This window comes from Dermacentor silvarum, chromosome 7, assembly GCF_013339745.2.
Source record: "Dermacentor silvarum isolate Dsil-2018 chromosome 7, BIME_Dsil_1.4, whole genome shotgun sequence".
Classification (NCBI taxonomy): domain Eukaryota; kingdom Metazoa; phylum Arthropoda; class Arachnida; order Ixodida; family Ixodidae; genus Dermacentor; species Dermacentor silvarum.
Window position 1 is genome coordinate 82,781,540 of NC_051160.1, and position 12,580 is coordinate 82,794,119.

Below are 12,580 nucleotides of genomic sequence, written 5' to 3' on the forward strand. Positions count from 1 at the left end.
TCTGCAAACAGAGCAAAGACGAACGCATACCCCGCATTGCAGCGCGTTTAGTTTAAGCAGAGAAGTATCAGGTTGTATCTAAACGTCGACCGAGAGCATAGGTTTCACAGACCTTACACAATGGTACGGAATCTACAGAACATGAAAAAGAAATGCTTGCTGTTTTGCGTGTTAAGGACATGACTTTGGTCTTAGCAGCATTTAGAGTGAGGGTAATATCTTTGCACGATGTACAAAAAGAAAGCAGGTGAGACTGCAGGATGCCTCAGTCATCAACACTGTGAATTTCCTTTGATATCTTGACTTCATCGGCATATATAAGAAACGAAGTGTGAATAACCGAAATAGTGTAAATATTAAAATTTTTTCACAAGGAATTGTTCTAATACTGATACTTGAGGGACGCCCCTAATTGTCATCTAAAATGAAGACATTAAGCCACTGACGTTAAAATAGCATTATCTACCAAGAAGTTAAGTGCGCCAGAATCACAGTTGATGAGTGAACACCAGAGTGCGTAAGCTGGATCAGAAGCAGTTAGCGGCTCACTACATAAAAAGCTTTGCTCAGGTCACAATAAATGGTGTCAACTTACTCGCTTTGAAGTAGTCGCGCGACGATCTGATCTGTGTCATGGGACTTGCAAGATTTGTGATAGTGGAGCGGCCGGGGAGAAATCCATGCTTTTTAGAAATCAATGAGTTCTTCATTGTAAAAGACAATACGTTTTGAAGAGCGAGCTCAAAAATCTGAGAGGTGGAATTGTGGACAGAAATTGGGCGATAAATTGAATGATTGGTTTTATAGCCAACCTAAACAGGGAAATAACGCGAGCCGTTGTCCACAGGTCAGGGAAAGTGCAACTATTGAAATATTGAAAAAAAGTGCAACTATTGAAATAGTCAACCTAAACAGGGAAATAACGCGAGCCGTTGTCCACAGGTGAGGGAAAGTGCAACTATTGAAATAGTTAATAAATATAGATGTCAAAACTGGGGCAAGTACACTGCTGTAAACTGTTATAATTGGGGAGGGGATGCCATCAGGGTCACATGATAGAGAAGGCTTCAAGCGCTTAAGGCATTTGCTGATGAGCTTTCCATCAAACAACCCATCAATAAATGTAGAAGGCCTCGTGTGCTGCTGACTCATACAAGCGCTAAAACCTGAAGCTTCATATAAGGATGAGAAATGGGCGACAAAGCATTCCGCGACTGCTTGGACTACTACTCTGCTAGAGTCTAGCAGGCTAAAGCACTCCCCGTTTACTAAATAATAATAATAATAATAATAATAATAATAATAATAATAATAATAATAATAATAATAATAATAATAATAATAATAATAATAATAATAATAATAATAACAATAGAAAATATTCGTAATCTAGGCATGATCAAGTTAGAGCATAGCCAAAATACTACGTTTATTAGGCTGGAGAGAGCTTTCTGTGGCGGATAGATTAACAGAGAACGATAATAAAACTTTAATTCTTAAATTGTATCTCATAACATTTCAGCGCTTTTTTTTCTTCAAACGTACTTTACCTGACAAGAAACATGGCTGAAGAAATTGTTTTAATTTTCTTTGATGAGGAACTGGGTTAGGACATTACAGGGTTAAGTATAAGTTTTTGTGTTCGCGATAATGAAACAGGTTTGGATGATGTACTTTAAGACGGTCGTAATCCAAAAGAACATATTTTTTCTAGATTGCTAGACCAACTGGTTTCCGAGAAATTTATTAATAAGTTTGCCACTGCAGTAGGCTGATTAGGCAACCAGTGTCTGGAATATCGAAGCAGAGACAAGCACCCCCTGTGGCGCTACTCGGTGGAGCAACCTGATTTGTATTTGGTAGTTAAGAACAGGATCACAGCTGCTATTATCTCCGGTTACTTTCTGAAGTTGCGTGGTAGAAGACATTTCATGCGATGTTTGCATTTTTGTTGCAACGTCAGTTTTCCTGCCTAAAACGTATCTTCAATTGATCATGAGGTATAATATTTGTAAGGGAAGCGTTAGCGAAGTAGCATCAAAGTTTTCAACAAAAGCTTGTTACAGGAACACATGCATTGTTACACATCTATACGCGTCTTGGTTCAAATACACTTATAACATTGACGAGTCGCCGCTATGACGCCTAAATATTTCACGCTGTCTTATCATCCTTAAGATACGTATGCGATACCAACGACTCTAACGTTAGTGTTTGCATCGAGGGAAAATATGGAAGTTATATAACGATGAGTACCTGTAATTATAAACTGAATAACCACCACAGCTGCGCACATGCATACTAAGATTCGGCGGGTACTCTGTGTGCTACCCAGACGATTTAAGCATGCAATATTGAGCCATCAAGCGCGAACAAAGTACATGTACTGAAATATGAAAAGACCTCAAATATCTATCTGTATTTTTAAGTATACGACACGAATACTTGCCCACCTGCTAGATTCAATTATTCGTCTTTGCATTCAGTTTCAGCATTCTGGCCAAGCAACTTCGTGACTGTGTTAAAGATAACATATTCATTGATGTTTTTGGCACTCGTTATCTATTTGAATGATTTTTATATATGCAATATATTCTACTTGTTCCCCCTTTTTACGTTGTGATTCCGGGTTTTTTTTTAATTTTCTTACACTTTGGTTGCCTAGTATTTAGTAATTACGGGTTCTCACGACTGGATGCTTGGTTCAAAATGTTAAATATGTCAAACCACTTTGAAGATGTTTGGGCATCTCGAAGAACTTAGACATCACGCCACCGATATATTATGCTCGAAATGATTCTGAATAAAATGAGGTAAAACGAGAAAAAGTTCACCAGGAAGCAACTCAGGCCGAAGAGGCTTTACGCCATTACAAGATTAACCAGAGGGAACTACGAGAACATAAACTTTTTCTGCCCCGCTTTGAAACCAGTTTGTGCTCTTACCATCAAAATAGATGAAAACAGCGTACCAATCGATGCTGTAAAAATGCTGCCAGCACTTAGGATATTGGCTACGAACCTAAAAAGATTTCTGGCTAAAAGAAACAATAAAGGCGTTCGCTGTCGACGGTTCTGATAAATAAAACAAATTTTGGGCTGGTTGGGCGGAGTACACGAGATTGTCATGGTTGGAGTGTATCTCATTCTACGCAAACTACTGTGACCTTGAGTTTTGCCAAGTTTCAGGGTGGTGATAGCTTGCTGAGGAAATACTATTCCTCTAAATAGACGATCTTTCCGTCCAATGTTGCTGGGAAAAGCGTTCTTGGCTTTATCACTACGGTTGCACATTTCAAGCCAACAATGGAGAGCATCAATGCCATGGTATCTACTTTGCCTTTTCTTGCCTTGTTATCTCAAAGTGTTTTGTTTGTTTCTCTTTAAATATGGTGAAATGATTCTGCGTTGAGAGAAAGTGCAGTTTTTAACAGGCAGGCTTAAAGCATTGACCGAGCACAGCGGTGGTGCATTAAACAGCAACATTTTGATGTTATACTTTTCGTATCTTGTCATGGTTTTGATTAAAACTGTGTAGGGTTTAATCAACTCTGCTCAACTGGCCCACACCAGCTTTCCGCACTGACAGCAGAAAATTACTATGGGTATATCGTGTAGCTACAAAGTTCTCTCCTAGGTACTACAGCGGTGGACTGCTCGAAAACAGCTGTACCTCCTGACAAAAACAAGCGCTATTTTCATAAACTAGGCACTTTTTCCGCGATCCCAACAACATTACAGGCATTGCACTTTACAACTGGCAACAGCTGCGAGAATACTTAGGTGATTTCCGTGAAACCCAGGGTGCGCAGTCCCGATTGTCTTAATGAAGAACTCAGCAAAAAGAAAAGAAAAATGACAATGACACAATAACACACAGTGAAGTGGAGGAGGTGGTCACGTACAAACAAAGGAGGTGGGCCGACAGCTCCCATATGAGAGGAGGCAGGAAAAGAATATTGCCTTCGGGAACTGGTCGAGGCAACTGCAGAAAACAACCGCACGGAAAGGGTGCAACGCTTTTAAATGCGAAGCATTTCTTGGCGAACATTTTCCACTTTGACAGTCTCTATCAACTATCTATCTCTGTAGCCGCCTGCGTCTTGATGCTCTTATGGTCGTTTCGTTAAGTTGGTATGCACCAAAATTGGCATAGTATAACAAGAGTGTAGGAAAAACATAAATGATAGGTCATTAGATAACTGTCATGACATGTGTGTCATGTAGGTCATGAAACAGCCGCCTAGGTCCTGGTGCTCTCATAGTCATTCCTTTAACTTGGTAGGTACCAATATTGTCATGCTATGACACGGCTGTATGGCAAACATAAGTTATAGGTCATGACATGAATTTCATAACATGCGTATCATGTAGATCATGAAACAGCCGCCTAGAATGACAATGACCCAGCGAAAAAAAAAAGTTTACACTCAAGAACCACTGCAATAGGTTCGGACGTGGATACTAAGTGAAGGAAGCACTAAAGGATGATGGTTGAAGTAATAGTCATGAGCATGATTCGACAAAAATGATATTGACTCAGCGAAAAAAATATTCACAATCAAAAACCACTGAAATGGGATCTGACGTGGGCACTTGGTAAAAGAAACACTAAAGGATGATGGTAGAAGTCATAGTCAGGAGCATGACTCAGGAAAAATAACAATGACCCTGGGAAAAACGTTTAACACCAAAAAAAAAAAACGGAATGGGTTCGGATGTGGTACTAAGTGAAGGCAAAGGCTCAAGGTTGATTATCTAAGTCATAGTCATGAGCATGACAAAGGCTTTCGCCTTAAGGTCTCTTAGGCATAGCTAAAGTGACTCCTAAGAACTCACGACACGAATGTCATGACAAGGGTGTCATGTAGGTCATGAAGCAGCCGCCTACGTCTTTATGCTCTCATGGTCGTTTCGTGAAGCTGGTATGCTCCCCGCACACTGCTTCGCATAACATCGATTCCCACAGGGTGTGGGAACTACCGGCGTTTTTTTGTCACCACTGCTGTACAAGTGTGCTTTCCTTCCACCTTAGTTATATATTTTATTTGTCTACCGCACGCAGGGAGGCATGGGTAGAGAGGGGTTTTAGATCCAACACACATCACCCATACAGGATGATGGATGTGTCCTGTACATTGCAACGTGTTCGTCATATTGAAGGCACGGATTCTCATCAAATTGTCGTTGCAGAGCGGCGTTAGAGATGCCGCATTTAAAGTTTAATTTATATCACCTCCCCGTAGCACATTCAAGTATAGATTGCTTCAGGTTAATTTTGAATGTTTTTTTTCATTTATATAAAGTATTACACTGAAACCATGGTCAACTCTCAAGCATATAGAGGGTGTTTCAGCGAACACTTTGAAAAAACATTTTGCCTGTGGGAGATAGCAAAATTCTAGTTCATGAGCTGGTCTATTTGAAGAGGTGAGCATTGCCTGGAATAAACTTTTTATTGCATAAGCGAATAATTAACAAAAATACTAATTAATCTTATAACGAATTGCGTTATGTCTCTTATTGAAATTTACAAATTCTAGCCTTGGAGTTCGCAAGGCGGATCTACATGGAACGAATTCTCAAGGTGACACTGGTTTCGAGATATTAATTCCCGAACTTTGCGGAGAAATGAACTGGCGGCCTAGTTACAAAACATCGCTTTATGTAATGAAGCGATTCAAATAACTTCAAATCGACAGCGCCACAGTGGCTAGGAGCTATGAAGGGTGAAAGGAAAAGAAATTCCCAAGCTTTGCCATGCCGGACGGCATTGGCGATATCTCATCAGCTCAAGCTGTCGCGTGACCGAACGCTGCGAGCTTGCCCTCGCTCTGCCCTTAGCTTTCAGTATTGTCTAGAAAAACACCCTTGCCAGCTATCACGATACAGAGCTACACAGTCGACAAATTTCATGTTTCGGAGTAAGAGACGAGAGCGACCGGACAAACAAACGAACGAATGAACGAGCAAGGGAGCGAGCGAGCTAGTGACCGAGCAAAGGAAACATCGAAAAAAAAAACGACTAGTGAGGGGGGCGAATGAACCCCTTCTCTCTTCCTCGTTACAGCCCCCTCCCAAGCACGTGCACGTTGTCACGGAGTCTTTCTATCTCGAGGGGTGGCAAGTTTCGCCATCCACCACCTACCAACCGCGAAAATGGGCGAAATGACCAAAGAAAGAAACACAACATTGCTGCCTCCGTACGTTTGCGCCACTGGTGGATTTACCTGCAACCACATCCTATGAAGTTCCGTGTGATGTTCCGTGGTGGCAGCACTATACATTTATTGGCAGCGCGGGAAGGATTTGAGTTTTCTCTTCTACATGGTTATTGTATGTCTTGCTTTTACGAGCGTAACTACAATTGGAGTGAACTTGCTCAGTGTAGATACGTATATACTCTTTTAATAATTTAACAGTGGCCTTCATTACGGTTTCATCAGCTTTTCGGCTTTTGGTCCACTGCAAAAATATGTGGGATCAAACATACAAGCCACTTTATTCTTAAATGCCGTCCGCAGCCAGCTGCATATTTGTACTTAGCTAATATCATGAAGAACAACACGATTAGCTTGCGGCGGCTATTCCCAGCGCTCCCTTGTAGCCTAACATGTTTTTAAAATTGTCTTTGGGGTTGCGCGCGCGCGCGCACATGTGTGTGTGCATGTGAGTGTGTGTGTGTTTGTGTGTGCTCCCTGATTGGAGTCCCAAATATAGTCACGATTTGTGATTGCACGATTTGTGATGTTTTGACGCAATTATTTGGCCAAGACCGGCCAATCGTACATTCCGCAGAAATATCTCACGCATTACCAATCCAAGGCAGCGGGAACAAATTCTGCAGTGCGTTGCACGTACAGCCTAATGCAATAGCGAAAATATAACATGGTTTTTATTGCGATAGCAATTATATGGACACTTCAACCGGATTTCTGCCGTCGCCATGACCGTCGCCGTCGCCGTCGCCTTCGCCGTCGCCTTCGCCGTGAGGTTCCCTATAGATAAAATCTTCGCCGCGCGCCGTATGCCCGAGCGGAAACGTGCGGGGACGCTCGCTATCACGGAGAGCGAACGCACTCAATCACCCACGCGCAAGCAAGGAAGCGGGAAGCCAGCACCGGAGGGAGCGCGGGGGAGGGGGGGGGGGTGCACTTCTACTCCGTCAACAACCGCACTCGTCGCTTGCTCGCCCGCACCGTCTCTTATCTCCACACGGCTCTGACCTTTATGCGCCGTGCATTCGTCGCCCAGTTTCCGTTGAAGCGATAGACCGCACGTACCTTCGCCCGCGACTGCCAGCGTTTTGACAGTTGTTGTCTGCAGTCATTCAGTGTGATCTATTCATGTTTGTTTGTGCGCGCTCACACCACGCTTGTTCAATCAGTTAGTAATAGTCGGGCCACATTTTCCAACGCACGCTACACATGCAATGCTGCCCGGGTCGGCAGTGCAGCGCTACAGGTGTGGCCCTTCGCACGCGCTGCCCACGAGAAGCGCTTCTCATCAACACCACCGTTTCACACGCGCCTTCTCGTGGTCATCGAGTCTCTCTTCATGTCGGTCTACTTACGCCGCAGCACACCTGCTTACTTAATCAGCTCATGTTTACTAAAATTTATATTGCTACCAAAGCCGCTCACCTTACTTCGTATGACATTGCTGTGTTGCTATCGCATTCATTGCTTCGCCCTTAGGGCGAAACTGTGACATTTTTTTCTTGGCAACGTGCAAATGGCGCTTTTTTTTCTTTTTTTTACTATTAGGCATTCTTCCTAGTCTGCCTTAACTGCCGAGAGAAGCTACTGGGTATAAGTTGTAGTGCCCTCCAATCTCACGGAAACCGTCTCTTCCATTAAACAACCGCCGTGTATCAGTCAACAATGCCTGATCAGCTGTCAGGGGTTTTTAAATCAACGTTATCTAGCCTGATAAAAATTGCGACCATATAGCGCCTGCGTTTCCCGGCAAGCCATACAACTGTGTTTTCTCGCAATTCGTTTGTGTATGGGTTTGCCATCATCATCATCATCATCATGATCATCATCATCGTGATAATCATCATCAGCAGCAGCAGAAGCCTAATTTTGATGTACACCGCATGACGAAGGCCTCTCCCTGTGATCTCCAATCACCCCTGTCTTCCACTAGCTGATTACAACTTGCGCCTGTGAATAGTACCGCCAAATACTGCTACTTTCTCTAAAGCGTGATTGATGAGAAGCTGCATCCGTACTACAGCGTTGCGTATCTTATGCATGTATATATTCTCATATTCCTTTGTTTACGGACGACTGCATACTCTTTCGGGAAATAACTGCGAACGATATAATCATTCTACAAATGATCTTAACGCTCTTGCAAGTTGGTGCAAAACATGATGTACTGAACTAAACATTAGCAAGCATAAATTAATGAGTGTGTCTCGAAGAAAGCAACTTACCTTCTTAACAACGTTCCCATTCACCCCGATCTACCTACAAATACCTTAGTACACATAATAGTAACAACATTGTGTGGGCTACTCGCTGCGCATGCGTCATAAGCAACGCTAACAGAACTTTAGGCTTTCTTCGTCGTAACTTTTCGCTTTCCGCATCTGCTTTAATACTGCTGCTCTTTAAAACATTAATACGTCCAAAATTGAAATACACCGCGCCTGTTTGGGATCCAGGTCATGAACACCTTATTCATTCTCTTGAAATGGTCCAGAATAACGCCGGATATTTTATCCCGTCTTATTATAACAGAACCATAAGCATAACCACCTTGAAAACAAGTTTGAACTTACCTTCTCTGGCATCACGTCGCAAAAAACTTCGTCTTTGTCTTTTTCATAAAATGTTTCATCCCCCCAAATTACACAAAGAACTGCTTCAGTCACCACAATACATATCCCGAAGACTAGATCGTACTAACAAGGTCGGCATATCTTCTTCCAGAACTAATTCAATTTCACTTTCGTTTCTCCCACGCACATCTGGCGAGTGGAAACACCTTCCCGAAAATGTTGGTACAATTCTAAATCATTAACTCTAAAAACGCCATAGCTAATATTGTATAAGTGGAGCCTTTTTTATTTTGTACCTGCTACTTTTAGGCTAACAATGATAATCTGGTGTTATTTTGTTATGTGTTATCGTTTACTTCATTATAGCTAACTTGTATGACCGAACCTATTTATATACCTGCTGCTTTTCTAATAACCATGTTAATCGTGCTTTATTTGTTACGTTTCACATGCTGCTTTTCTATATCCATTTTTTTTATTCCTTGTTTCCAACTACCCTCTGTAATTCTTTGGCGAAGGGGGTAATATCAAATAAATAATATAAATAAAATATTTGTCCGTTTGGCGTCTTCATTGTTCAGAGTACCTTATTTATTGCAGCTCTGTGTTACCAACAGATGAACATGGGGATGGTATTGGAACGGAAGTGTAATACTACAGAATCTATTTTCATAATCGCGACCGAACAAGAAAAAGAAGTAAATTAAACATGACACGTACTTTGAGTGCAGCTGCGCTATGTATTTACTTATTCGCGACGAACACAAATGACAGAAAGCAAGGTGCACAAACAAGCCTCGAAATAAATTTTTGTAATAAAATGAAGGTTAAAGAAAAAAGGAAAGACGCTATTAAGAAACGAAACGAAGCAAAAAAAAAATATTTTGAGAGCGTTGAGCGAGGAGGCAAGCTACGCTCCCGGGAACAAACGCTTTCGTCTATTTTCTCCGTAGCGTTTGCGTACATTTCTCGTTTTTGGTGCTTTGCGATCTCCCGTTTAGAGATGAGAGCTGACGTCACCTTTAGGCGCTGCAGGCCCCAATTTATTTTTGCTTTCCTTTTCATCGTCTTTTTGAAAGCAGTTTGGTAATAGCTGTAAAAAAGAAGCACGGTCAGGTTTATATTGTTACGCATTCAAAAAGAAAATGCATAAATGTGCACACTATTTGGTTAATTATAGTTTCGCGCCAAGCGTGAAGCAATGGCAATGGATGGCAAGCACGCGAGCCCTGTTTTGTTATCCACCGTTAATAGCACCTCGGAGGACCCCAGGAGTCATCCGTATACTCTACGTGACGGTGAGCGCGTATGTGACAAAACTGCTTCGCTAACGTACGGATACAGTCCAGCATAATGCACCAAAATGAGCAGTCGGGCTAGTAGGTTGATTTGCATCGTGAAACCTGTGTCTTGTTGCCCTTCAAAAGTGTTCAAGTCGAGCACATACAGGATGCCAGGCGGCGGCCGGCGAATTTGGATACGTCACGCCGGCGACGCCTCTGTATTTCGAGAAATTTGCGCCTTGTATAAATCAGCGCGTTATACGTGACCCACAGGACCACAGTGCGGCGATCAGCTATTGCCGCAGCGGATGCGCACAAGTGCGTATTCGCTGTGCGCGAGCGAGCACGTCTATATTTAGCGAACGTGTCAACTGATCAGCCTCCCTTCACGGCAGGCAAACTGCAGGTTAGCCGGCTGCTGGGCAGCCAAGCTAGCATGAGCAATACTGTCCTTGTGGTTCTGGCGTGAGGTTGGACATGTTCTATTTCCACGCAGCCACACTAAAGCCCAACGAACACCGTTAGTCACGCCGACTGAGCCAGAGGCTAGACTGTAGAGCGACTTTTTTTTTCCGCTGGCGTAGCGTAACTTCTCCACGCATTCTGTTTCCTGTGTATATGTTTACAAATCAAATAATTAAAATAATAATAGTTCATTTCTGCGCAACACGTGTAACCGTAAATCCTCGCATTTAGGGCTATGGTGGCATTTCAAGCAAGAGCTGATGCACATGTTCTTAGATGAGCAGACGCTCGTAGGCAGTGTCAGGCCGGACTTCTGGAGTGGCAATGCTGCTTTGGAAGTGAAGCCAGGCCACTTCCATCTTACTGGGGACACGAAGAGACATCATGAAATATAGGAAACGCCTTCTTTTCGCCTCCTTCAGCTTCAAGGTGGCTGATTTCGCTGTACACATTCTATTGAATGTACACCTTTGTTTCACAGGTTTTATGAGAAAAACTGAATGCCGTGGTGCATTTTTTTAAAGTACTTGATATCAACACTAAGCCAAATATATATTTTAGCTAGAAACCGCGACCTTTTATTTTACGATTGCCCTAGCGTATACATTCGCAAAACAATAGCACTTACGGTGTGCGCAGACTGCAGCCTGCGCGGCACACTTTCCGAGGTGAAGTCCGGGAAAGCGCTGGCTTCACCCCTGATGGTGAACAATAGCGGGCACCGCCACTCCAGAGTTTCATTGCGATAGCAATTATATGGACACTCAAAAGCAGATTTCTGCCGTCGGCGTCGCCGTCGCCGTCGCCGTGAGGTTCCGTATGACGTCAATGGAGATGAAATCGTCGCCGCGCGCCGAACGCTGTATGTGCGAGTGAAAGGGCGCGAGGGGCACGCGCTTTCACGGGGAGTGAACGCACGGCGGAGAACAAACGCGCGTTCTGCGCCGTGCTCGCTTAAAGGGACACTAAAGAGAAACAGGAAGTTCAGCTGGAATAAAAGAGGGACCTTCAGGAATGCATGCAGTTTTTGTTGGGTGCAAAAATATGAGTTATTAGCGGAGAAATTCGTAAACAATGACCAAATATCTCTTCCTCAATTTCCCTCACCCCAGATTTGGCGCTGAAGCAGTGTCGTCACAGATTTCATTGCTCTCAGCGAATCAGAATGCGCCATGATACGTCACCGCTTGCGTAAACGGCCGAGACGCTGGATGCATCATGGCTGCATGCATGGTCGCTGCGTTTGCGTTCGCCGCGATGGATACCGTTGCTGCCGCTAAACCTTGCAACGAAGAGCTCGCCAGGGAAGCGGGACTGCATTTCAGCGATAATCAGTGAAACGGAGCGCGAAATGATCCTCCGTGCTCGAGCGGTAGGTGTTTCCGCGTGCGATGGCGGTGAGCCACCGGCCGCGCCGGCGAAAGCAGAGCTTCGTTTTCGTCGACGGAAGGCGAAGCGTCCGGTCCACCAGGCGACGATGTTCCCGACAGAACAAGCGTAGAAAGTTGCGCACGTACTCGGTATGGTTATTTAGTGGCTTCATTTAATGACATTCAGCACTCAGCGAGCCGCCTGTTTGCTGCTGCAGGGGCACCGGTAGGGGGTTTGATGAAGGCCGCATTGAGGGAACAGCTGCTCGAGAAAGGACTGGCCTCTGAGGCACGCCAAGATACTTTCCGAGGGCAAGATTATACACATAATCCGAGGGCTAGAAATGCAGAGAGCACACCATCGGTTTCTCTGGCTGTTTTGCCGTTTTATCATCGGCAGAGCACTGAGCCCTTGCGAACGCCGGGGAGCCGGGGCTCTCCGCGCGACACCGCATGAAAGGACACAATCGAGTCAACACTGCCGCTGCCCCTGAGCAAGCACCTTGGGCTATTTATACAGCCCTCAACACTACACACACGAGGCATTTTCTGGCTGTTTCCCGCGAAGTCAACGTCTTTCGAGCCACGCAACACGCAACCAAACACCGTAGAGCGGAACAGGCGCGCGCAACGATGCATTGACCAAAAACGAAACTACGAAACTATCACGGC